The 25,694-nt window shown below is 50.5% G+C and overlaps 1 protein-coding gene across 2 annotated transcripts in view; it reads left to right on the top strand.

The window, feature by feature from the left end:
- The window catches only part of REL (REL proto-oncogene, NF-kB subunit), a 275,373-nt gene that overhangs the window by 118,402 nt on the left and 131,277 nt on the right, over window positions 1-25,694 (top strand). The window lies entirely within an intron of this gene.

Raw genomic sequence — 25,694 nt, 5'->3', positions numbered from 1 at the left:
TCACCATCGCTGGTGCCTTTACTGCCTGGGGGCCGACCACGACGCGGAGTCGTGCCCCGACTGTCAGGCCTTGACCTCGAAGGCTAGGCAGGAGCGGTCCCATAGCTTCTCGAGCTTTGGCACTTGGCTCCGCGCCGCTCACGGTCCCGGTCCAGGAGGAGGTCCAAGGACCGGTCGCGGAGCCGCAGTCATCATGATCGCTCGTCGGGCTCGAAGTCTTCGGGTAAGTCGAAGCGATCCAAGAAGTCCAAGAGGCGACACCGCTCTTTGAACTCCCCCCGCCGATCGCGCGACTCGGCCGAGGGTCAGGGTGGTCCCACCCCCGCAGCTCTGCCGGAGCCACAGGAGCCGCGTCCGTCTCCATACCCGCCGGTCCCTGGGACTGACGCAACTCCGGCGGAGGTCAGTGCCTTCCTCTCGGCCATGAGGGGCCTGGCTCCACCATCGACGCCTGCCGGCGCGCCTTCGGGCCACGCGGGCTCGACTGGGCGAACTCGCGCGCTTTCGGCTCCGGCCCCGGCGCCATCGACGTCGACGACTTTGGTCCCGACGCCGCAGGTCCCCGAGAGATCCAGCCCTGGATCTCTGTCAGTGCCGGTCGACCTCACGACGCCTCCTCCGCCGGCGCCGACACCGGTTCCACCTCCGGCGCCGTCTCCGGACGACGCCGTTCCCCGGTTTAGTCCCTGTCCGGACCCGACGCCGGCACGGCGCCGCAACCGACGCCGATGGATGAACGTTTCATCTACCGTCCGGCTCCGATCGTTCCTCCTGTTTATCAGGAATCGGATGACGGGGGCGGCTGGGATGGGTCTGAGGACCCTATGGCCCTCCAGGGTCAACTTGCACAGGACTGGGCAGACAAACTGGGGGATGCCAGTGGTCTGGATACTTCGCCGGACGCTGGCTTCATCTCTCCTCCGACTGTGGCTTCGGAGGAAGGTGCATCTTTTTCCGTGGTGCTGCGCAAGGCGGCCGAAGCCCTGGGGCTCGAGTTGCCTGCTGTGGCCGTGAGGACTAATATCCTCACAGAGGTGCTTCAACCGTCAGCAAGCTCCACAGAGCCTCTGCTGCAGTTCAATGAGGCCCTCGTCGACGTTCTGCAGGGCACTTGGTCCAAGCCCTCCACAGTTCCTCCTGTGGATCGGAACGTGGCCCGGCGCCACCGCCCTGCTCCGGGCGACCCCAGTTTCCTGTCCCAACACCCCACCCCCGAGAGCCTGGTTATCCAGGCCTCCACTTCCCAATCCTCCTTCCCGTCCGCTCCTCCGGATCGGGAATCCAAGAGGCTGGAACAGTTAGACAAGAAACTGTTCTCTTCCCGGAGTTTGGGCCTGCGGTCTTTGAACACCGCTTGCCTCTTGGACCGTTTCTCCCACTCTCTGTGGGATACAGTGGAGGACGTGCTGCCACTGTGTCCGGTGGAGGCCCGGACACGTCTCTCCCAGGCACTTGCCGACGGGCGAGATGCAGCGCGACACGCCATACGGTGTGGACTTGACACCACGGACTCGCTGGGTAGGGCGATTTCCACCACGGTTGCGCTCCGGCACCACGCCTGGCTGAGGTCCACATCTTTTTCGGGGGATGTCCAGAGTACCCTCATGGATATGCCCTTTAATGGCGCTCGCCTTTTTGGTGAGAAGGCGGATAGTGCGCTGGCTCGTTTTAAGGACTCCTGGGCTACGGCCACGTCCTTGGGTCTCTCGGCCCCACGGCCGCACACTTCCGCCTTTCGCCCCTTTCATGGACAAGGAAGGGGCGCCTCCTCACGTCCGCATTGCCACCGGCCGCAGAACCAACCTGCACGCGGTCGCGGACGTGGGTTCCGCCGTGGTGGTTCTAGAGGACAACGTGCCGGTCAGTCCACATCCACCCTGGCAGCATCCGCCTCAAAGCCTTCCTAGTCCGAGCTTTCAGGCCCATTCCACGCCAGTGGGCGGCAGAGTTCGCCATCACCTGCTCCACTGGCGCTCCATCACTTCGGACAGGTGGGTGCTGCAAATCGTCTGAAGGGGCTACTCCCTCCCCTTTGAGACGACCCCTCCAGCCATGCCACCGCAGTGCCACCGTATATCGGAGGATCACTTGAATCTTCTGCGGGAGGAAGTTACGGCCCTCCTGGCCAAAGAGGCCGTCGAGCGCATTCCTGGTCCAGAAGTAGGCCGTGGTTGCTATTCCCACTATTTTTTTCAGGTTCCCAAGAAGGGCAAAGGGGGCCTACGCCCTATCTTGGACCTCAGGAGCGTCAACACCTTCCTTCGGAAGGAACGGTTCAAGATGCTAACTTTAGCTCAGGTTCTGGCTGCCCTCGACCCTGGAGACTGGATGGTAGCGTTGGACTTGCAGGACGCCTATTTTCACATCCCCGTGCTGCCGGCCCACCGGCATTACCTGCGGTTCACGGTGGGTCAGGAGCACTTTCAGTTCACCGTGCTCCCCTTCGGCCTCACCAGTGCCCCTTGGGTGTTCACGAAAGTGATGGCGGTGGTTGCAGCTCATCTGCGCAGATCGGGGGTTCCAGTCTTCCCCTATCTCGACGACTGGCTGTTGAAGGCGGCCTCGCCCCAGCAAGTCGTCTCCCACCTCCAGACTACAGCCGACCTGCATTTGCTGGGGTTCTCCATCAACATGCCGAAGTCACACCTGAGTCCCTCCCAGAAGCTCCTCTTCATCGGAGCGGTTCTCGATTCGGCGCAGTTCCGGGCTTATCCTCCCGAACAGCGGGTCCGGGATATTCAGGCTCTGATTCCCATCTTTCGGCCTCTATCCTGGGTTTCGGTCAGGTTGGTGCTGCGGCTTCTGGGGCTGATGGCCTCCTGCATCCTTTTGGTGCATTACGCCAGGTGGCGAATGCGGGCTCTGCAGTGGGACCTGAAGTTTCAGTGGGCCTAGCATCGAGGCAACCTGTCCGACCATGTCTTGATCTCGGAGGGCACTGCGAAACAGTTGCAGTGGTGGCTCACGGACCGCGATTGGGTCAGCCGCAGATGCCTCTCCCTATCCCAACCGGAGCATGTAGTAGTGACGGTCGCGTCCCTTCTGGGATGGGGGGGCCACATGGGAGAGGCGGAGATCAGAGGACTCTGGTCTCCGGCGGAGTCTCAACTCCCTATCAACCTTTTGGAGCTGAGAGCGATCCGGCTTGCACTGAAAGCCTTCCTTCCCTCTGTCCGGGGAAGTGTCGTGCAGGTGTTCACGGACAACACCACCGCCATGTGGTATTGCAACAAACAGGGCGGGGTGGGGTCGTGGACCCTTTGTCAGGAGGCTCTGCGCCTCTGGACATGGCTGGAACACCAGGGCATCACCCTGGTGGTTCAACATCTGGCGGGCTCTCTGAACGCCAGATCAGACTAACTCAGCCGCCGGTGCATGATGGATCACGAATGGCGTCTGAACTCGGACATGGTGCAAGGTCTCTTTCTGCAGTGGGGAGAGCCTTGGATAGATCTATTCGCCACCGAAGAGAACGCGCAATGTCAGCAGTTCTGCGTGTTGGAATTTCCAAGGCAGCACTCGCTCTGAGACGCTTTTCGTCGCGAGTGGAGTTGCGGTCTGTTGTACGCCTTTCCGCCTATACCACTTCTGCCCAGAGTGCTGAAGAAGATCAGCTGCGACCGGGCCCAAGTTATCTTAGTGGCTCTGGATTGGGCACGAAGGTTCTGGTATCCCGAGCTTCTCAGTATGTCAATCGATCCTCCGAAACGACTGCCTCTTCAGGAGGACCTTCTGTGGCAGCAGCAGGGGACGGTCCTCCACCCGAACCTGTCCAGCCTCCACCTCCATGCGTGGAGATTGAGCGGCGGCAGTTGATGCCATTTGACTTGCCTCCTGAAGTCTGTGATGTAATTCTGGCAGCCAGGCATCCCTCCACAAAGACGGTATACGCCTGCCGGTGGATTAAATTTGTGGCATGGTGCACAGCAAAGGCTGTGGATCCCCTTTCCGCCCCTCTGTCTGAGGTTCTACTCTTTCTTCTTTCTTTGGCCCAGCAGGGCTCTGCTCTGGGCACCTTGAAAGGTTATCTTGCTGCAATCTCTGCCTTCTTACGGCTTCCTGATCAGCCTTCAGTTTTCAAGTCCCCTGTTGTTTCACGTTTTCTCAAAGGCATTACTCACATGTTCCCTCCTGTCCCCTTCGTAATGCCTCAGTAGGACTTGAATCTTGTTCTGACCTTTCTGATGTGCGCTCCTTTTGAGCCTCTTCACAATTGTTCCATTCGTCTTCTGACCCTGAAAACTGCTTTCCTGGTAGCTATCACCTCGGCTAGACGGGTGAGTGAGCTCCAGGCTCTGTCATCTAAGCCTCCCTTTATTTCTGTTCATCCGGACAAGGTTGTCCTCCGTCCTCGTCCTTCTTTTCTACCGAAAGTGGTGACCCCATTTCATCTCTGGCAATCAGTCACGTTGCCCACCTTCATTCCGCCTCCGCATCCTTCAAAAGAGGAAGAGAGGCTCCACCGTCTGGGCCCAAAACGGGCGCTGTCCTTTTATGTGGACCGCACCAAACAGTTCCGGGTGGACGACCAACTTTTTGTTGGATACGTAGGAGCTAAGAAGGGGAAAGCGGTACACAAACGGACCATCTCGCGGTGAGTCGTGTTGTGTATTAAAATTTGTTACTCCTTGGCAAAAAAGGACCCCCCTGTTGGGTTGAGGGCCCATATCACCCGGGCCACAGTGGCTACTACTGCCCTGGGCCGGGGAGTCCCCTTGCAGGACATCTGTCAGGCGGCGACGTGGGCTTCACTGCACACGTTTGCCAAGCACTATTGCCTGGACAGCCAAGTCCGGAGAGACTGCTTCTTTGGCCGTTCTGTTCTCCAGGACTTTCTGGTGTGATCTTGGTTCGCAGACCCAACTCCGGGGTTGGTATTTCTGGGGTATCTATTCTAAGGTGAGGAATCTAACTAACGTGCTTCTTTCAGATGAACAAGTTACTTACCTTCGGTAACGATGTATCTGTAAGAAACATTAGTTAGTTAGATTCCTCACCGACCCACCCATCCTCCCCGTTCTGCGAACTGACATCTAGGGTTTAGGCTGTCCTTTTCAGGGCCCTAGATTTTTTGGCACCAGTGTCGGTCTCTTGCATGGCTCTGCGTTCCTGGCGCGGAAAGCTAAGTACTCAGACGACGTCATTCCAGCGCACGACACCGACGACGGACGCGGAGCCGCAGACGACACCTAGCGACGCGCAAGGGGTATTGCTGACACAAAATCTTTCCGGATCCAGCCTGACGCCTGGGGATATTCTAAGGTGAGGAATCTAACTAACTAATGTTTCTTACAAATACATAGTTACCGAAGGTAAGTAACTTGTTATTTAATAACAAAAAACAATGTTAAGTTTTGTTTTGTCGCCCCAGCACATAAACTATCAATTTCACTAAAATGTCAATTTTCTAATTAAATTGCGTGGGGCAGTGCAAATTATAAAATGCAATGTTTGTTGCAAACTTCTTCAAAATTCCTTTAAGAAGAATGGCAATATTCTTTATATTAGTTGTTCTTAAATATCTATGCTATTTGTAGCAATTATGCTGGTCTGGGCAGCAAAAGGACACCCTCGATTGATGCATAAGAGACACACCAGGCAGACAACATGGTTACCAGTTTGTATTGTCATACTTGAACAAATAGTGCACAAAGTAGTGCTTTTTATTATGCAGTCCCTTTGCATTGATAAGTTGTTATACACAGTATCAAACTCATGCTGATTTTGCACAGCCACAGGCTTAGCCTGACAGACAAATATGGTTTCTCAAGCAATTTGCTGCCAAACTATACTTGTTTGAAGAGACAGGACACAGTCATGCAATACCTATACAGCTGGAGTATTGATGTACTTCCTCTGTATAACACCATCCCGGTGAAATAACACAAAAGACATATGTTAAAGCAAATTCTACATCTGTCTTACAATGCACTCTGAGAAACTGATCATAGAGGCATTTGCATAATGCGGAAAAGGTATGACTCTGCTTAGACATAAACTACCTATTCAAGCTTCACACAGCTGCGACCCATAGATCACCCGCAATATAGCCGAGCTGTAAATCATGTGTCAATGCTCATCACCGAAGGACAGAGCCACAGCCCACAAGTTCTGCTCAAATTCTTGTAAAATCGCCACTTCCCTGCATGTAGTGCCTGAGTGCACTCACTAAATACATTTAAAACCTGTATATACAAGATATGAGTTGCGTCATTTAAATAGTACAAAGAACACCCTTCGGCATCTTGCCACTGAACTGACTAACAACATCTAAAAAGATATGAAGATAATTAACAAAATATATGAATTTTAAGAGCCTTCCTGAACATAAAATGGTCCTCGTTATTGTGTAGATCAAGGCGGAGTGCATTGCATATAGAGGAAGCAAGGAGAGAGTCTGACAGAAATGGCCCTGCCGCACCTATCCACAGAGCACAGAAATCTCAGCCAGATAGGTGGGGATCTCTAAATAGAGCATGACACTATGAGGTACCAGAAGCTTGAAAAAACAAACCAAGCCTCTTCCACCTGAAATTGGTTTTTGTATGACCTCCGTGGTTGAAGAAGATGGGAATTATTGGGAGCGACGTTTCTACTCTTTTATAATGACAGTTTCTCTACCTTTGTTTAAAAACAACCATTCCAGGACAGATACATCCAACCTCCAGGTGCCCCTCCCCTAAAGAGAAGATGAGGCATTATCCTGTTCTGTGTAACCAAGGGAGAGGAAGACAAAGTCAAAATAAGCCTTTATGCCAGGGGTGCCTGCTACCTGAAAGAATTGTAAATGTGTGCAATTTTTAATCAGCAAATCGAAAGCATGCTTGGGAGCCAGTATGTGCATTTAATTGATAGTCCTTCAAGACTTCATGAGGAAAAAGATGTATTCTTTTTTAGAGGAAATAAAAGGGGGCTTCCACTTAGTTCTGGAGCGTCCCCTTTTAAGGGAAACTTATAAAGAAAACATTTGCACCAGGTACAGTTAATAGCATGTTACAAAAAATATGTATTTTTTATTGCGCTTGCTTCATGTTAAACAGTAAAGGACAGATATGCTAACTTTTCACACAGTGCAGCGCAGCAATCAAATTTGCTGTGCTGGTAACTGAACGAGATTGTATAACATGACCAATTTCTCTATGTTAAATAAACAGAGTTTAAAAAAAAAAATAATTTGCTGTGCTGTGTAGTATGAAAAAGAGCAGAACAGAGCCACAGCTGCTAGGATATGGGTATGGTTTCTTTTTTCACTTGCATTGGTGAATGAATGAAAATACATTTCTCAAGTGCAACAGCTGTTCCAAGGAAGTGTCTCTGCGCTGGACTAAGACAGAAAGGGACACCAATCTACACTTCACTAAACAGAATGGTTTTCAAGCCTGCCTTAAAAGCGGGTTTCATAACCATTGCTCGAAGATGTTCCGGTAAGGAATTCCACAGGCTGGGCGCACAAAAGGAGAAAGAGCTTCCTTCTGCTCTGGCTTTGTGCACCCTAGGGATACAGAGGAGATTTTGATTTGATGAGCGAAGTGCCCTGTGGGGTGTGTTTCGTCATTTTTTTCCCTGTAAATAGGAAGGACCTTTTTTGGGTACAGCCATGTGAGTCATCATTAGCACTTTGATCTCCACTCTTTGTTTCATCATCAGCCAATGCAGTGACCTCAGACCTTGCCATTTAGGAATGTTAAAGACAAGTCGCAGTGCCGCATTCTGCACATATTGCAATCTGTTTATCAGTTCCAATGGGGCTCCCAGACACAAGACATTGGCATAATCCAATCTGGATATGATCATAGAGTGCACAATGTCTTTCCCAGTGAAATTTGAGGGTCTTTCTTAAAGGGCTGGAATGTACTATACCTGTGGTTAAAAGGGTAAAGCTATGTCTAGTTGCATCCCCATATTTCTCGCGACTGAAGATTGAAGAGTAGGTTTGCCCAGCTTGGAAGCCCATAGTCTCCTGGTGTCCAATGGGGAAGAGTCCATGAATATAAGGATTTTGGTTTTGTCCGAATTCAGCTTCAGACAGCAACGTCCGAGAGACAACCATTGAAGTTGCAAGGTGTATTGTCATCTACTTGTTGAAATGCAAGCATCAGCTTTGTGTCATACGCATAAGACATGCTAATAAACCCCCAAAATCAGTCTACAAGTGCCAGTGGGCCATATAGATATTGAACAGTGTAGGGCTAAGTGCCAAACCCCGTGGTATGCTGCATCTCATTTCTCTAAAGCATGAAGTGTAGGGGGCTAAAAAAGTTTGTTTTCTGTTGGAGCGGAAAGACATCAACCAATGCCATGCTTTTTCTGCAATACCAGCCTTATCCAGTGTATGCAAAAGGATGTCATACGACCCCCATTTCAAATATGGTGGAAAGATCAAACAGGATGACCACTGATTTTTTGGCTTAAACTTTTGCACTTTAGGCTGCCTTGCACCATGCACATATTCTTCCACTATAGCTCAAGGGTGTATGCGTAATGTAAACATCTGAAAGAAACACGTTAGTTAGATTCCTCACCTTAGAATATCCCCAGGCGTCAGGCTGGATCCGGAAAGATTTTCGTCAGCAATACCCTTGCGCGTCGCTAGGCGTCGTCTGCGGCTCCGCGTCCGTCGTCGTGCGCCGGGATGACGTCGGCGGAGTACTTGGACGCCGCCCCCGCGCGCTGACATCAGTTCTAATTTTTTCCGCGCCGATCCGGGAAGAGCATACCCTCTTAGTAATTTTTTTAATACACTTTTTTTGACTCTTTTGGTCTATTCTCGTCGACTCAACTCTGGTGCCGGTAGGATGCCTGGTTTTAAACCCTGTGACTCCTGTCATCGACTGATGTCGGTTACGGACCACCACCGCCGGTGCCTCTACTGCCTTGGGGCCGACCACGATGCCGAGTCGTGCCTTGACTGCCGGGCCTAGACTTCGAAGGCTAGGCGAGAGCGGTCCTGCAAGCTGCTCGAGCTCTGGCAGTCGGCTCCGCGCCGTTCACGGTCCCGGTCACAGCCACCACCACTCGTTTGGTTCCAAGTCTTCGGGTAAGTCGAAGCATAGTAAGAAGTCCAAGAGGCAACATCGCTCTAAAGGCTCCCCTCGCCGGTTGCACGACTCTGCTGAGGGTTTGGGTGGTACCACCCACACGGCTCCGTCAGAGCCGCAGGAGTCCCATCCGTCCCCATACCCGCCGGTCCCTGGGACTGACGCAACTCCGGCGGAGACCAGTGCCTTGCTCGTGGCCATGAGGAACCTGGCTCCGCCGTTGACACCTGCCGGCGCTCCTTCGGGCCCCGCAGGCTCGACTGGGAGGCCTAGCGAGCCGGCGGCTCCGGCCCCGGCGCCATCGTCGACTCCGGTCCCGATGCCGCAGGTCCCCGGGGGGTCCAGGCCTGGACCCCAGTCGGCACCTGTCGACCTCACGACCCCTCCACCGACTCCTCCGGTGCCACCCCCGACGCCGTCCCCAGACGACGTCGTTCCCCAGTTTAGTCACGGTCCGGGCCCGGCGTCGGAGCGGCGCCATCCGGCGCCGCACCAGACGCCGATGGGTGGCAATTTCATCTTCCACCCGGCTCCGATCATTCCACCTGTCTACCAGGAATCGGATGACGGTGACGACTGGGAGGGGTCTGAGGACCCTCTGGCCTGGCAGGGCCGGTTATCTCAGGACTGGGCAGATGAGCTGGGAGATGCCAGTGGTCTTGACACCTCCCCTGACACTCGCTTCATCTCTCCTCCGACCGTGGCTTCGGAGGAGGGTGCTGCATTTTCTGTGGTGCTGCACAAGGCGGTCGAAGCCCTTGGGCTGGAACTACCTGCTGTGGCCGTGAGGACTAACCTCCTCACTGAAGTGCTCCAACAGTCAGCAAGCTCCTCGGAGCCTCTGCTGCAGTTTAACGAAGCACTAGTGGACGTTCTGAAGGGCACTTGGTCCAAGCCCTCCACAGTACCTCCTGTGGACCGGAACGTGGCCCGGCGCCACCACCCTGCACCGGGTGACCCCAGTTTTCTGTCCATGCACCCCACGCCTGAGAGCCTGGTTATCCAGGCCTCTACTTCCCAGACCTCCTTCCCGCCTGCTCCTCCGGATCGGGAATCCAAGAGACTAGAAGAGTTTGGTAAGAAGCTGTTCTCCTCCCTTATTTTGGGACTGCGGTCTATTAACACCGCTTGTCTCTTGGACCGTTATTCCCACTCCCTGTGGGATACAGTGGAGGACGTGCTGCCCCAGTGTCCGGAGGAGGCCCGGACACGGCTCGCCCAGGCTCTTACCGAGGGGCGGGATGCAGCACGGCACGCTATCAGATGTGGACTGGACACTACGGACTCGCTGGGTAGGGCCATGTCGACCACGGTGGTGCTTTGCCACCACGCCTGGCTGCGGTCCACGAGTTTTTCTGGGGATGTCCAGAGCACCCTCATGGACATGCCCTTCAATGGCAGTCACCTTTTTGGCAACAAAGCGGATAGTGCGCTGGAGCGCTTTAAGGACTCCCGGGCTACGGCCAAGTCCTTGGGCCTCTCGGCCCCACGCCCGTTAGCCTCCGCTTTTCGCCCCTTTCGTGGCCAAGGAAGGGGCGCCCCCTCACATCCACCTAGCCACAGGCCACAGAACCAACCTCCACGCGGTCGCGGACGTGGATTCCGCCGAGGCGGTACAGGGGGACAACGTGCCAGTCTGTCCACATCTACCCCGGCAGCATCCACCTCAAAGCCTTCCTAGTCCGTGCTTTCAGGCCCTTTCCACGCCAGTGGGAGGCAGAGTTCACCATCACCTGCTCCACTGGCGTTCCATCACGTCGGACAGGTGGGTGCTGCAAATCGTCAGAAGGGGCTACTCCCTCCCCTTCGAGGTGACCCCTCCAGCCATGCCACCGCAGTACCACCGCATGTCGGGGGATCACTTGAATCTTCTACAGGAGAAAGTTACGGCCCTCTTGGCCAAGGGGGCCATCGAGCGCGTTCCTGGTCCAGAAGTAGGTTGTGGTTGTTATTACCACTACTTTCTGGTTCCCAAGATGGGTAAAGGGGGCCTACGCCCTATCTTGGACCTCAGGAGCGTCAACGCCTTGCTCCGGAAGGAGAGGTTCAAGATGCTCACCTTAGCTCATGTTCTGGCTGCCCTAGAACCTGGAGACTGGATGGTAGCGTTGGACTTGCAGGACGCTTATTTCCACATCACCGTCCTGCCGGCCCACCGGCGTTACCTGCGGTTCACGGATATTCAGGCTCTGATTCCCTTCTTTCGGCCTCTATCCCGGGTTTCGGTCAGGTTGGTGCTGCGGCGTCTGGGTCTGATGGCTTCCTGCATCCTGCTGGTACATCACGCCAGGTGGCGGATGCGGGCTCTGCAGTGGGACCTGAAGTTTCAGTGGGCCCAGCATCGGGGCAACCTGTCCGACCATGTCTTGCTCTCGGAGGGCACTGCAAGACAGTTGCAGTGGTGGCTCACGGACCGCGATTGGGTCAGTGGCAGATTCCTCTTCCTACCCCAACCGGAGCATGTAGTGGTGACGGATGCGTCCCTCCTGGGATGGGGGGGTCACATGGGAGAGGCGGAGATCAGAGGACTCTGGTCTACGGCGGAGTCTTGGCTCCATATCAACCTTTTGGAGCTGAGAGCGATCCGACTTGCACTGAAGGCATTCCTTCCCTCTGTCCAGGGAAGTGTAGTGCAGGTGTTCACGGACAACACCACCACCATGTGGTATTGCAACAAACAGGGCGGGTGGGGTCGTGGACCCTTTGTCAGGAGGCTCTGCACCTCTGGACATGGCTGGAACATCAGGGCATCACCCTGGTGGTTTAACATCTGGCGGGCTCTCTGAACGCCAGAGCAGACGAACTCCGCCGCCGGTGCATGATGGATCACGAATGGTGTCTCAACTCGGACGTGGCACAAGGCCTCTTTCAGCAGTGGGGAGAGCCTTGGTAAGATCTATTCGCCACCGAAGAGAACGCGCAATGTCAGCAGTTCTGCACGTTGGAGTTTCCAAGGCGACACTCGCTCGGGGACGCCTTTCGTCGCGAGTGGAGTTGCGGTCTGTTGTACGCCTTTCTACCTATACCACTTCTGCGCAGTGCTGAAGAAGATCAGGCGCGACCGGCCCAAGTCATCTTGGTGGCTCCGGATTGGGCACAAAGGTACTGGTATCCCGAGCTACTCAGTCTGTTGATCGATCCCCCGGTACAACTGCCTCTTCAGGAGGACCTTCTGTCGCAGCAGCAGGGGACGGTCCTCCACCCGAACCTGTCCAGTCTCCACCTCCATGCGTGGAGATTGAGCGGCGACAGTTAATGCCATTTGACTTGCCTCCTGAAGTCTGTGATGTTATTCTGGCAGCCAGTCCTCCCTCCACAAAATCGGTATACGCCTGCAGGTGGAACAAATTTGTGGCATGGTGCACACAAAGGCTGTAGATCCCCTTTCCGCCCCTCTTTCTGTGGTTCTCCTCTTCCTTCTTTCCATGGCCCAGCAGGGCTCTGCTCTGGGCACTCTTAAAGGTTATCTTTCTGCTATCTCTGCTTTCCTACGGCTCCCTGATCAGCCTTCTCTTTTCAAATCCCCTGTTGTTTCTCGCTTCTTTAGGGGCATTACTCACATGTTTCCTCCTGTCCCTTTCGTAATGCCTCAGTGGGATTTGAATCTTGTATTGACATATCTGATGTGCGCTCCCTTTGAGCCACTTCATAATTGTCCCCTTTGTCTGTTGACACTTAGGACTGCTTTCCTGCTGGCCATCACCTCTGCTAGACGGGTGAGTGAGCTCCAGGCTCTCTCTTCTAAGCCTCCTTTCCTTTCTGTCCATCCGGACAAAGTTGTTCTCAGGACTTCCTAAGGTGGTGACTGCCTTTCACATCGGGCAGTCGGTTACCCAGCCCACCTTCTTTGCGCCTCCGCATTCCTCGAAAGAGGAAGAGAGGCTCCACTGTCTGGACCCAAAACGGGCGCTGTCCTTCTATTTGGACCGCACCAAGCAGTCCCGGGTGGACGACCAACTCTTTGTCGGTTACGTGGGCGCTCAGAAGGGACGAGCGGTGCACAAACGAACCATCTCTCGGTGGGTCGTTTTGTGTATCAAGACCTGCTACTCATCTAAAAAGGAACCTCCTGTGGTGCTGAGGGCCCATTCTACTCTGGCCACAGCGGCGACCACTGCCCTGGGCTGGGGAGTCCCCTTGCAGGACATTTGTCAGGCAGCAACGTGGGCCTAGCTGCACACGTTTGCCAAACATTAATGCCTGGACAGACAAGTCCGGAGAGACGGCTTCTTTGGCCATTCTGTTCTCCAAGACTTTCTGGTGTGATCTTGGTTCGCAGACTCACCACCGGGGTTGGTATTGCTGGGGTATCTATTCTAAGGTGAGGAATCTAACTAACGTATTTCTTTCAGATGAACAAGTTTCTTACCTTCGGTAACGATATATCTGTAAGAAACATTAGTTAGTTAGATTCCTCACTGACCCACCCATCCTCCCCGTTCTGCTAACCGATATCTAGGGTTGAGGTCATACCTTTCAGGGCCTTAGAATTTTTTGGCACCAGTGTCGGTCTCTTGCATGGCTCTGCGTTCCTGGCACGGAAAGCTATGTACAAGAACTGACATCAGCGCGCGAGGGCGGCGTCTAAGTACTCCCACGACGACGCCGACGACGGACGCGGAGCCGCAGACGACGCCTAGCGACGCGCAAGGGTATTGCTGACAAATCTTTCCGGATCCAGCCTGACGCCTGGGGATAGTCTAAGGTGAGGAATCTAACTAACTAATGTGTCTTACAGATATATCGTTACCGAAGGTAAGTACCTTGTTCTTTAGGTTTCATAGTTGAAGTGGACCCTTCCAGTACAACAAATGTGCTTAAATACTTTTCCCACTTTTTACTTGTGCTGTAGAGTGCAGCTCACAAGCAAAAATGTAACAACTTTTTAAAGTTGCTCCACTGATACACCTCTGTCAACGAGGTATAATTTTCTGGAGCAAATTCCTGTTTACCAATGTTAGTAGACGGAGGTTAGCAACAAAACTCATGGTTGGTTGCATGGGAATGCACATGTATCACCCATAGTATGCCCCATTGATGCAAAGTAGTGCATAGCACTACTTGGCATTATATTGGGTAACTCTCCAACATAAATAATGATTTGCGTTGGTAAGTAAATCACAAAACAGTTTGCACTGGGTTTGTGTTACTTTTTTGATGGAAATCCAGTGTAAAGTGTTCTTAAATCTGGGTCTTAATCTCTTTGTATATTTTACGGCAGCCCATCTCATTCTGTGTGAATAATCATTTGCATTGTCACCGTGATTTGTGACTGTGATGGGTTCTCATAGCACTATAAATACACATCACTATTCCATGGTATACAAGCCAGAATTCAGTTCTGTGACTGGGTACATGCACCGACATCTGCAGGGATTGCATTAACCAACTGAGCTTTCATAACATAAAATAATGCATTTCCCATCCATTACTGTAGCACACTTTCCATACTTTCTATGCACCTCAACCTGTGGATGAACTGCAAAGTACTTTGTATGAGACTGTCACTGAGGCCACATCTCTAGTGCAGTCCTGCACTCAGAAATTGAAGAATTGTATTTTTCCTGGAAACTGCATCAGCCTGGGCTAAGACTCACAGCTTGGGAGCAGGTGCTGAAGCCTTTTAGCCCATTGAGCGCTCTGCGCTTTTGTGCAACTGTGAATATCGTCAACGGTGTCATCTTTCAAGCTCAAGAGTCCACAGTGTGTAGGAAGACAATCAGCTGCTGTCACTCTTGGTGACATCATTAACGCCTTCACCCAGCCTCCCCACGCAACAGAAAATAATATATCGCCTGACTTATTTTTCTCTAAATTCTTTTTGGCTGGTGGTTTTGTGGTACCATCTTTCAGGGCTGTTTCCTGTTCAGCTTCTGCTAAGTTGTGCAGAGAGAACAGATGCAGAAGAAATGGGATATTAACTTGCAGTGGGGTGGTAAAACTTGGAGAAAGGGCACCTTTTCTGTGATGAAAATTCTTCGAATAACATACAGGATTGGTTCACACACACTGACAGGACGAATGTTTTTACTAGTTAATATTTCACCTAATTAGAAAGTTGTCTATGTTCCGATAAATCATCAAGATATTAGAGTTTTGGAGTGAGCCATGAAATACAGAGTTAACAAAATAGCTTGTTTAAAATTTGCATCCACAAAAACCTTTCCAGATCGTGATCTATATAAACACAAAGACGTTGTATGAGGGTTCATTGGGGGGTGGGAGCGATTTGAAACCTCCAGGCTCGCTGGGTAAACCTCTATGCGTGCAGAAAGAACTTTTAAATGATCCTTTTATTGAATGTGCGGTTTGTAGTTACTCGTGAGCAAGGTTCATTCTGTGAGCAGACGTCAATCAATCAAGCAGTATTTATCAAGAGTGGCTAATCACCTCTGAGGGTATCCAAGGGCTAAAGTCTTGCTGTTCTCAGTCAAACAGTCAGGCATTGAGTCATTCTCTGAATTCAGTGAGAAAGGGAGATGTACGCAGGTGGAGAGGTAGGTCGTTCCAGGCCTTGGTGGCGAGGTACGAGAAGGAACGACCTCCGCTGTAGCTTGGGCGAATGTGGGGAATGTGTGCGAGTGAGGCAGAGCACAGGAGTCTGGAGTTGAGGGAAGTTCAGGCAGTGATTGATGTAAGCTGGCCCCTGGTCATGAAGGGCCTTGTAAGCGTGTATTAGCATCTTGAACCGGCATCTCTTCTAGACGGGCAGCCAGCGGAGGTTTCTTGATGGGGGGGGGGGGGTGGGGGAGGGTGGCGATGTGGGTCTGTTTATGGAAGTTGAGGATGAGTTTGGCTGCTGAGTTTTGTGTTGTCTGAAGTCTCTTCAGTAGGTGAATGGTGAGTCCAACATAGAGTGCGTTTACGAAGTCCAGCCGGTTGGTGACAAGTTCTTGTGTGATGGTTTTTCTGGCCTCAACGGGGATCTGTCTGAAGATTTTTGGGAGCATGTGGAGGGTGTGGAAGCAGGCGGAGGCTACTGCATTGATCTGGCATTTCATGATGAGTTTGATGTGTTGAAGGATGTCCAGGTTACAGGCGTGGTCTGTCGGTGTGGGTCCGAATTCGGGTGGCCACCAAGTGTCGTGACACAGGGAGGTGTTGTTCCAGAAAATCAACACTTCCGTCTTGTCCATGTTGAGCTTCAGGCAGTGGGTCCTCATCCAGTTGACGATGCACGTCATGGCGTTGTGGAAGTTAGTCCTGGTGATGGAGGGGTCTTCTGTGAGCGACAGGATGAGCTGGGTGTTGTTTGCGTAGTATATGATGTTGAGTCCATGGGTTCTGATGATGTCGGCCAAAATTCTCATGTAGGTATTACAGGTTAGGGCTGAGGGATGAGCCTTGAGGGACGCCACAGATGATGGTCTTTGTCTCCAAGGTGAAGGGTGATAGGCGGATTCTCTGGGTACGACCTGTGAGGAAGAATGTGGTTCTTTTGAGGTAGTCTCTCTGGATCCTGACTTGGTGGAGTCTTTTGATGAGGATGTGGGGGAAAACGGTATTGAACGCCATGGAGAGGTCCAGGAGGATGAGGGCCGCTGTTCCACCCTGGTTGAGGAGGATTCTGATGTCACTGGTGGTGGCAATCAGGGCAGTCTTGGTGCTGTGATTGACATGGAAACCTAATTGGGAGGCGTCCAGCAGGTTCTTGCTTCCTAGGTGTTTGGTGAGCTGGTGGTTGATGGCCTTCTCAAGAACTTTGGCGGGGAAGGGGAGCAGTGAGATGGGGCAGTAGGTTTTGAGTTTGCTGGGGTCAGCTGAAGGTTTCTTCAGGAGGGGTCTGACCTCTGTGTGTTTCCGTCTGTTGGGAAGGTAGCTGTGGTGATGAATGTGTTGAGAATGGAAGTAAGTTCACCGCTGATTATTTCTTGGTTTCTGAGTTTGAAGTGGTGGGGGCAGTGGTCTGTGGGTGCTCCGGCGTGGATGGAGTTCATAATGGCTGTGGTGTTTTGTGTGGTGAGTAGATTTGTTTGGTGAGCATGTGGTTGTTGGTGGCATACATTAGCATTAGTGTGAGGAGGTTGTGGAGGTCGGTGGGTTGGTGTTCGAAGTTGTTGTAGATGACCGATATCTTATTGTGGAAGTAGTTAGGCAGGGTGTTGCAAAGTTCCTGGGAAGGGCGGATTGTGTTCTCGGTGGCTGACGGGCACGAGAATTCTCTGACGATGCTAAAGAGTTCCTTTCTATGGTTGGTGCTTGCTTTGATGCGGTTGCTAGGATAGGCTTTTTTCGTGTCCTGGAGGCATTGGTGGTATTTGTTGAGGGCTGCCTTGAAGGTCGGTCGGTCTGTGGGGTGTCTGCTGCTGCGCCATCTTCTTTCCAGTCATTTACAGTTTTGTTTTATGGTCCTGAGTTGTGGTGTATTCCAACTGGCTTATTTGGTGGATCTGCTGGTTGTGGCTGACTTCATGGGGGCGAGACTGTCGGTGCAGTTGGAGATCCAGGCGGGCAAGTTCTGGACAGCCTGTTCCAGGTTGGTTGCATAATCAGGCTGGGTGGTGTTGAGGGCGCCCGTTCACTGGGTCTCTGTTACTTTGTTCCATTTGCGGTTGGAGGATCTCAGGGGCCTGGTGGTGGTGGTGACCGAGGAGCCTTTGATGCTGAAATTAATTATGGCATGGTTGGTCCAGGCGAGCTCGGTGATGTGGCTGTGCTTGACTCCCTTTGCTGGCTGTGAAGATCAGGCCCAGCATGTGTTCTGCGCAATGTGTGGGGTTAGGGGCCAATTGGCAGAGGCCGATGTTGCTCATGTTTTTCAGGAGGTTGGTGGAGTTGGTGTCTCTGGAGTCGTCCAGGTGCAAGTTGAGGTCATAGAGGAAGATGTAGTGCTTGTAGTCAATAGCTAGAGTGGAGATGCCAGGGCAAGGCCCTGGGGATCTGTGCCGCCGATGGTCGTCCTGCTGTCAGTTTGGAGTTGGAAGTTCAGTTCCAACTGTCAGTTGGAATGTTCGGTGTGATGTTGTCTTCAGTGGTGGTGCAACAGAGTTTCCTTGTCGATGATGGCGATGCCTCCTCCGTGTTTGTAGGTGCGGGTCTGGTGTATCATCTTGTAGCCATTGGGAATTGCGGTGGCAATATCTGGGTTGAGGAGGGGTTGAGCTAGATCTCAGTGATGATCACATTGGGGGTGAGGGTAGTGATGTCTCAGATTTTGGTGGCATGTTAGCTGAGGGACTGGGTATTAAGCAGGATGCACTGGAACCGTTCTGGGGTGTTCGTGGTCGGTGGGGTGGGTGCAGTGAGGGTTCCTATGCGGGCGATCCTGAGTTGCATGTGAAATGGCAGTGGCGGCAGGTGAAGGGTTCTTCTGTTGATCGAGGGGAAGTGGTGCAGCAGTTGTTGTTACAGCGTCCAGGGCCCGGAGCTCAGCGGTGGAGTATTGGTGGGAGGCAGGAGGGCGAGGGTTCCCGACACTGGACGCAGCGGATGGAGTTGACAGTCACTTCATCAGGAGAGACATTCACAAGCAAGGGCTCAGATCACACCACACCCAGAATATCTAAGTGGTTGGTAGATTTGGAAAGCTGCAATTTTGTTAGGGAATACTGGTTAAGAAATGTGGTTGCTGATTCCTTATCACGTTTACCCCTAGCTATTGACATCGTCCTGAAATTGGTAACTGCGAGCATTGACCAGGAGTGATGGGAAATAAGTTACTCTTAAGAAAAAACTTTGCTTTGATTTGTCATATTTATATTACTTCCGACAATGTCTGGTGTTTTCAGTCCACTAGACTCCTTGGAACCCTGTTCCCCAATCATCTATTTTGAGCATTTGGAGTCAATGGATCTCAACTGAGATTCTTGCTTATGGAAATTGACTCTTGAAAGACAGTTGATTTGGCTTGGGATCTCATATGCGTAGAACATTGTTCTTTTTGTCTGGAAAGCCCATCTCGTTTAGGAGCAGAGCCTCCTTTGGGTTAAAATTTTGTCTGCATTTCACAGTGTACAGCTTGTCTTCAGTCTTTCCACAGGAGAGGTTCTTTTTACTGTTGTTGTGCAGAGAGCTATTGTAATATTCTATGATAAATCTGGGCTTGTCAGGGAGCCTGATTGTTGGTTGCCATGGCAGTATCACTGTTCTGCAAACTTCAGTAAATTCATTATGGCTGCTTCTTGGGCAAGCTCCATTGCTCCTGTGGCCGTCATTTGTGGGGCCGTCACACAGGCATCGATTCACACATTTTGCACAGTTCATATAGTCATTGGCATCTCCAGCTCTGCAGGTACAGTGCCCATTTCTTTTGAACAAATGATATATTCACAGGGACAGCAGACTATCTGTGTCTGAATTTACATCTCTGGATAGTCTTAAGAATGGTACTTTTTGGAATTCCTGACTTTGTAAAGACTGTACCAAGGAAAAGAAATTAAGAGGCAACGGCTACAATACTCATTGTAATTCTCTTTAATTCTAGTCCTACTCTTCCTCAGTGCTGTGGTTACTTCCTCCACCTGTCTTCCCAAACAGTTGGTGGATTTGTCCTAGTGCTTGGGAATTGGGGAGATATTTTTTTTGTTTTCTTTTTTATTATTTTATTTTCCTTTTGTGTTAATACAACACAAAAAAAATCATAAATACAAACAATATACCAAAAATCATGAAAAATGAAATTATACAATATTACAAGGCACATTCAAAAACTATAATATAATAACGATTGGATAAAATCCAAAATTATACATTTAACAATCTCAAATAGCTTTGACCAGCGAAAAAATAATAAAGACTCTTTAATATTGAGGACACATCACACCAAGTAAAAGCTATAGACCCGCCTCAGGTGCTCCAATACTAGCAGAGATCTTACTAACTAACATGACCCCTCCGTGGTGGTAGGTGGGGGAGGAGACGCTAGAGACGCCATATAGGTAGTGTACAGACTCCAAAAGATTTTTGTCCGGTCCCGGGGAGGCAACAGTTCACTATACACTTCTGTTTGAGTGGTACAATACAACATGTCTCTAGACCACTGCGCCACGGTGGGAGGGGGGCCGCGAGACCAGTGCATTGCAAGGACACGCTTAGCGACTAATAAGGCCATAATTGGGTTGATATTTTGTGAGGTTTGTTTGATGGGTAGCCCCGGTCGAGGTGGATTGGCAGGACTATCACAGAGGGGGAGAAATTAAATGTCTTAAAGCAACAGAGTTTTCCATCTCTGAAATGGAATCCTTCTCAGTTTACAAGGACCGAGAAGAAGAAGAGGAGGATTAGGTGCAATGCTGTGATAGAGACCATATAAACATTCATTGCCACTGATTGTTTTTAAGGTCATCTGTATTTTCTGAGGGAGAAGTGTGAAGCATTATGAATGAATTTGCGATTGACCCCCAAAACAAATAATGGGGACGCTAGTCTGCCTATGATTTACTCAATTGAGAGGTCTATTTAAGCATGGATTGAAATAATTCTGTTCTTCCATACTGAACAATACTATAGCATGTAAAGAGTGGAAGGGTGAGTACTGTAGTAAAAAGTTTCTACTTCAACAGTAACTCGTTTGTTATTGCTTGCAGCCTTCAATGTACAGTTCTGGAGATTACTTTGTGACAGGGATAGTAAGTCTTTAATTTTGTACAATCCCGCTAATCCATCAAAACCTGCCTCTTTTAAGTGTTATCCTGTCAGTCATCACCCCAATCATGGGTTACTCAGAGCTCTAGTGCCAAGAAGCCACATTTGTGCCATACGAAAGCGCAAACATGATATGATAAGTCAGCATGCTAACCAGTTGGCTGCTAAATTAATCTGGAAAATTCCTTCTTGGCTCCCCTTCACCATAGCCAAATCACTCATCAGCACACTTGTAATGAGCAAGCTGGAATATATCAAAATCAGGTCCTTGGTTGGATTTTCACAACGTTCTTTTGGGTCTGGACATAAAAGCTGCTCCCTAGAATCCAATCAGTCTTCCCATGCCCCGTGGCGGTGCATCCATTGGGGGCGTTGGGGTGTTGCCATGGCGCCCACAGCTCCCTCGGCGTCTCTGAACTTAGTTTACTTAAGTTCAGATCGCCGAGGGAGAACTGACAATCATGTCAGTCAGCATGACGTCGGACTGCCCACCCCCTTCAGAGTCTGAAGGGGGTGGGCGGTCCGGCGTCATGTTGACTGACATGCATTGTCAGACCAGCAGCCAGAGACAGGCAGCAGCACAAGTGCGCATGAGTGGGGAAGGTGAGTGAATTTTTCACCCGTGCCCAGCCATGCGCACTTGCGTTTCCACTGGCTTGCGCATGCACATTAGAAGCCCCTCGGACTCCTAATGGGCAGGCGACGGGCAAAGAGCAACCGTGCCCTAAGCCAATCCTGGCGCTGCAGCAGCGCCAGGATTGGCTATGGGGTTGTGTGTCACTCCAGTCCTGTTCCAAGAGGCGCCATTGCCAACGCGGACCAGAAGCAGAGAGAGGCGGTCAGGTAAGTTTTCATTTTTTAAATTTTCTCCCTCGGCCCCCCACCCCCACGAGTACTCACTGCGAGCCGCGACTGAAAAACAGATTTATAGCCATCTGAGTGGACGCGTTGAAAAGTAAACACTCACAATGTCCTGCCTCTTCTGTAATATTGTGTGTCATTCAGGGTATTTATTCATTTGCGCGTTTTATAACGCGCTACGAGGTACCTGTAGGATTACTTTAGAGCGCTAAACAGTTAATATCCTACCGCTTGCTTTCCAAACTACTGTTGCTATATAATTTGTGCATACAGGCTGTAAACGGTATTTGGTGTTTCTTGTCTCCGACAGTTCCCCGCATCCCACTAGCACGCCCAGTGCTTGCATAGTTTTCCCCCAATAACGCGAGGCCTGCCTTTGGAAGGCCAGCGGTGTGCAATGGCCCGAGGAGCCTTATCTCGGGGAGGGTCACACAGGGACATGCCTGGTAACTGGTGACCTCGGGTCGCCATCTCATCAGAGGTCATCCCTCATTCCCCCTTCCAGAGGCGGCCTGCTGCTGACAGACGCAGCAGCAATCGCGTGCGAGCGCGCACAGACCACTTGAAGCTCTCCACAGCCAATTTTCTACATTTGGCTGTCAGGACCTCCGCCAGGGTAAATGAGTAAATTACTCCGTTGTCCTGGTGGGACAACGGTCCAACTGCTAACATATAAATCTGGTGCTGAGTTTTAGACGTTTAAAGGGAATTATTGAGGTGAATGAGTGAAGAATGAATTCCAAATGTTTTCGTTGAGTACATTGGAAGACTTGAGAGTTTTGACTTAAAGTTTGATGGCTGCGCGCAGTCATTTTTGTCTTTGCAAAGTGAAATTGCTGATAAGTTTCTCAAATGTCCAAAGGCAAATATTATTGAACAAATACAATTGTCCTTGTCATGACCCACATGTCAAATGATAGACTGCATCCAAACATGAGAGATTTGACCATACAATTTGGATTGATAAAAGCACCTCTCTCGACAGTAGAAAAATATTGGCAGTATGCAGGTGGGGGCAATGTCTTGGACTGGGAGGGAGGGAGGGAGAAACGGGCTCTAGGTTAGTTGAGTCTATGATGAACTAGGCATAAATATTCCAGGCACTGTATTCATTGTACAGAACAGATTTTTATATAGCATACTGGTTTCTATTTGGCCTGTGGGGATAGTGACAGTCTAGCACTTGCTGCATAATATCTTCCTCGGTTCTCCCTTTGTAAAATGCTTTCAATTTCCTTATGTGCTGATATATTGTTGATGAGCATAGCTCTACATTCAATGTGTGCTGGCTAATAAACTACAAGACATCATGGCCAGATGTACTAAATGTGTGGCGGTCGCTAACTGTCTAGTTTGTAAAATCAGAGGTTTTGCAACTGCTAATAAGTTATTTGCTATGTGCTAAACCCATTTTTGGAGTCACTAAAGTTGTATGAATACTATGTTCCTGTAAATAAATTGCGCTGCTGTAAAATAAAAAGTTTCCAATATTAAAAAGCAGTCAAAGGGACGATGTTCTACTGGCCCTTGCAGGTGACCATCCCTTTGACTAGCGACTAGTGAGTCCAGTGCTTTGAACCTTCATTACGGTTGTTTCTGAGCACTCCCGATGTTGGCAGGTGTGGGAACTGAGGCACCAAAAGATCTGCTCTAGATTACAAAGTGTGATAAAGTGGTTAAGCCAGGGGCAGAACCCTGAGTCCTACATCAACAGCCAGTGCCACAAAACCATTAAACCAGTGGCCACGGCAATTATGTGATTCTGCATTGGAATACAATTGGCATATAATCTACCTGCCTCCTCTCATTCTCCCGAGGTACTTGCAAAAGGCAGAACTCTTATATAAATAGAAGGAACATAATGAACACACCCCCCACTTTGGGGTATCAGTGTTATAGCCAGGGCCACAGGATTTATTCGATGCTGCTGCGTTTTAGGCATGATTATGGATTTGATACCTTAGCTATATAATCCATCATCTACAGCCTAAATTGAAGATTTTAACAAAAACCATCAGAAAAAGGATCAAATGTTACTTAAAATGCAGTAATATGTTGCTGCACAGTGGATGGCCCTTCACATAGTGTTAACATGTGCAGAAAATGACATAATAATGAAATACTACCCTGCATTACACTGTAAAATGTAGTCAACCCTGCTGCATAATTTGGTACTTCCTGTTGCATAATTCCAGAGGACCTGATTAAAGTGCTGCTGCTCTTCCGGTCCTTGAGAGAGGTGGAGAGAAGCAAAGGAGAGAGATGGGAGGGTAATAGGGGTCATAAGGAGGAGGCTGGGGCATTGCTGGGTGTATTGCATTAATAACCTTCCTGCTTCCTCCTATTTGCTTGAAAATGCTCCATTTATCCTCTATTTTTTCAAAATTTTCTCTGGGGAGAACCCCCGAACACCCCGAAGGTTGTTTTGGCTCGCTACGCTTGCTCGCCTCAGTGCAGAACTGTCATAATTTAACGCCTCACCACTTTCAAATGTCACCAGCCGCCACTGCCCATGCCCATTTCCTAGTGCTAACTTTTAACTTGATAGCTCTCAGCTAAGTACCAGGCTATCTTTAAACTTCTGACTGTGCTTTTCAGTGCAGTCCCTGGTACACCCTCACCTCTTCCAGATGCTCTGTAGGTGAACCCATGTGTGAGCACCGTGCTCTGCAACCATCCATTTCCTAACTTTTCTGTATCTCTATGTTCCCTATCAGATTGACCCCCCCCCCCCACCCCAACAGGTCTGTGCGACACTTCTCAAGCTCTTATTTCAAATATCCCCCAGAGCCCATCTTCTTCAGCTGATGCCTAATGTAGAATGTGGAGGAATCTAGGATCCAAATGTAGGTATTTGTTAAAGCTCCCAGTTGGTATGGGACCTGTTCTAGCACTGTCTGAGAGAGTGGGTCTTGATTCTCATAGGGTAGGCTCTGGGAGGAATTTGGGATGGCCAGAGTCCAGCCATCCCCAAACAAGGGCTTCTGTGATAGTTTCCAAGCAGGCAACTAGAAATTGCTGCAAAAGTGGAATGGGTGATTCTGTGCAATTTCTGTGGGGATTTGTTCAAATATTGTCACCAATCACAATCTAGTGCACAGGATAAACAAGACAACGCACCCTAGCTCATTAGAGCAATCCAAGAACTGGTGAGAAATCTGAAGAAGGAAGATTCTTTCTGGATCTACCCATGAACACTACGACTGAGATGTATCATGCTCTCCACTTGCACCCAGAGATTAGAATTGCTCCCCAAGGGTCTGGCATCTGACCTGCCTTGGGAATACAAAAACATAGGGAGGGTTCGGTACTGTGCAGTGAACAAGCTGTACAGCTGGAAGTGGACTGTTCTGGACACTGTGGGAGCCCTGCATGGATAGAGGCTTGGCCCCTAGGAGCCTTTAGTAGAATCCTGGTAGCTGGGAGAGGAACACGAATGACTTTTGCAGCATCTGAAAGAAAGTAGGTCATTGTCATTTTTTGGCCCTTGGGATACCTGGATAAAACACCAAAGCTGTCTAAGAGAGGTGCAAACTCGTTGGCTACAGATTGCAACTTTAGCCACCGGAGAGCTTTTTCCAGCAAAGGTTGAGGCTACTGTGGGGCTGCCAAAAAGAAGCAGCCCCATTTGAAAACCTTCCTTTGCTACTGCTTTCTCTTCTTGCTCAACTGGAGATTTCACAAACCAAAGAGGGACTATTTCCAGTCTTGGGACTGGGAAAAGGTGGAAGAGTCTTTCCAGGAGCAAAGCGCCCAGCAGCAAGAAGATCTAGCTTTCTCACTTGGAGCATTTGTAGTAAAAACGGAGGGCTTCAGTAAGAGTTAAAAATCGATGTATTTGACTTCGAGTGACCCTCACTGACTTCCCTGCCCCACTGGAGAAGCTTGACTTCCAGAAGAAACAGTAATCTTAAGCAGTGGCGGCCGGCATGACTCACGGGTTTTGGGGCAGGCGTAGGGTGGTGAGGGGGTGCGCGGGCATGAGGTAGCGCAATGAAAACCAAAATGTTTTTTAAAAATTACACACTTACCTTGCCGTTGAGTCCCCGATGCTGCGTCTCTGCTCATTGCTCCTTCTCTCCTTGTGAGAAAGGAAGCCAGTGGAACAGCCAGACTCCCCTGACCAGTTCTAACGCTGCAATGCAGCGTTGTGATTGGTAAGCACCCAGGCTCCCCTGATCAGTCACAACGCTGCTCAACCAGGGAATGGGG

This window comes from Triturus cristatus, chromosome 6, assembly GCF_964204655.1.
Source record: "Triturus cristatus chromosome 6, aTriCri1.1, whole genome shotgun sequence".
Taxonomy (NCBI): Eukaryota; Metazoa; Chordata; class Amphibia; order Caudata; family Salamandridae; genus Triturus; species Triturus cristatus.
The sequence above is the reverse complement of the archived record's forward strand: the minus strand, read 5'-3'. Positions and strand labels throughout refer to the sequence as shown.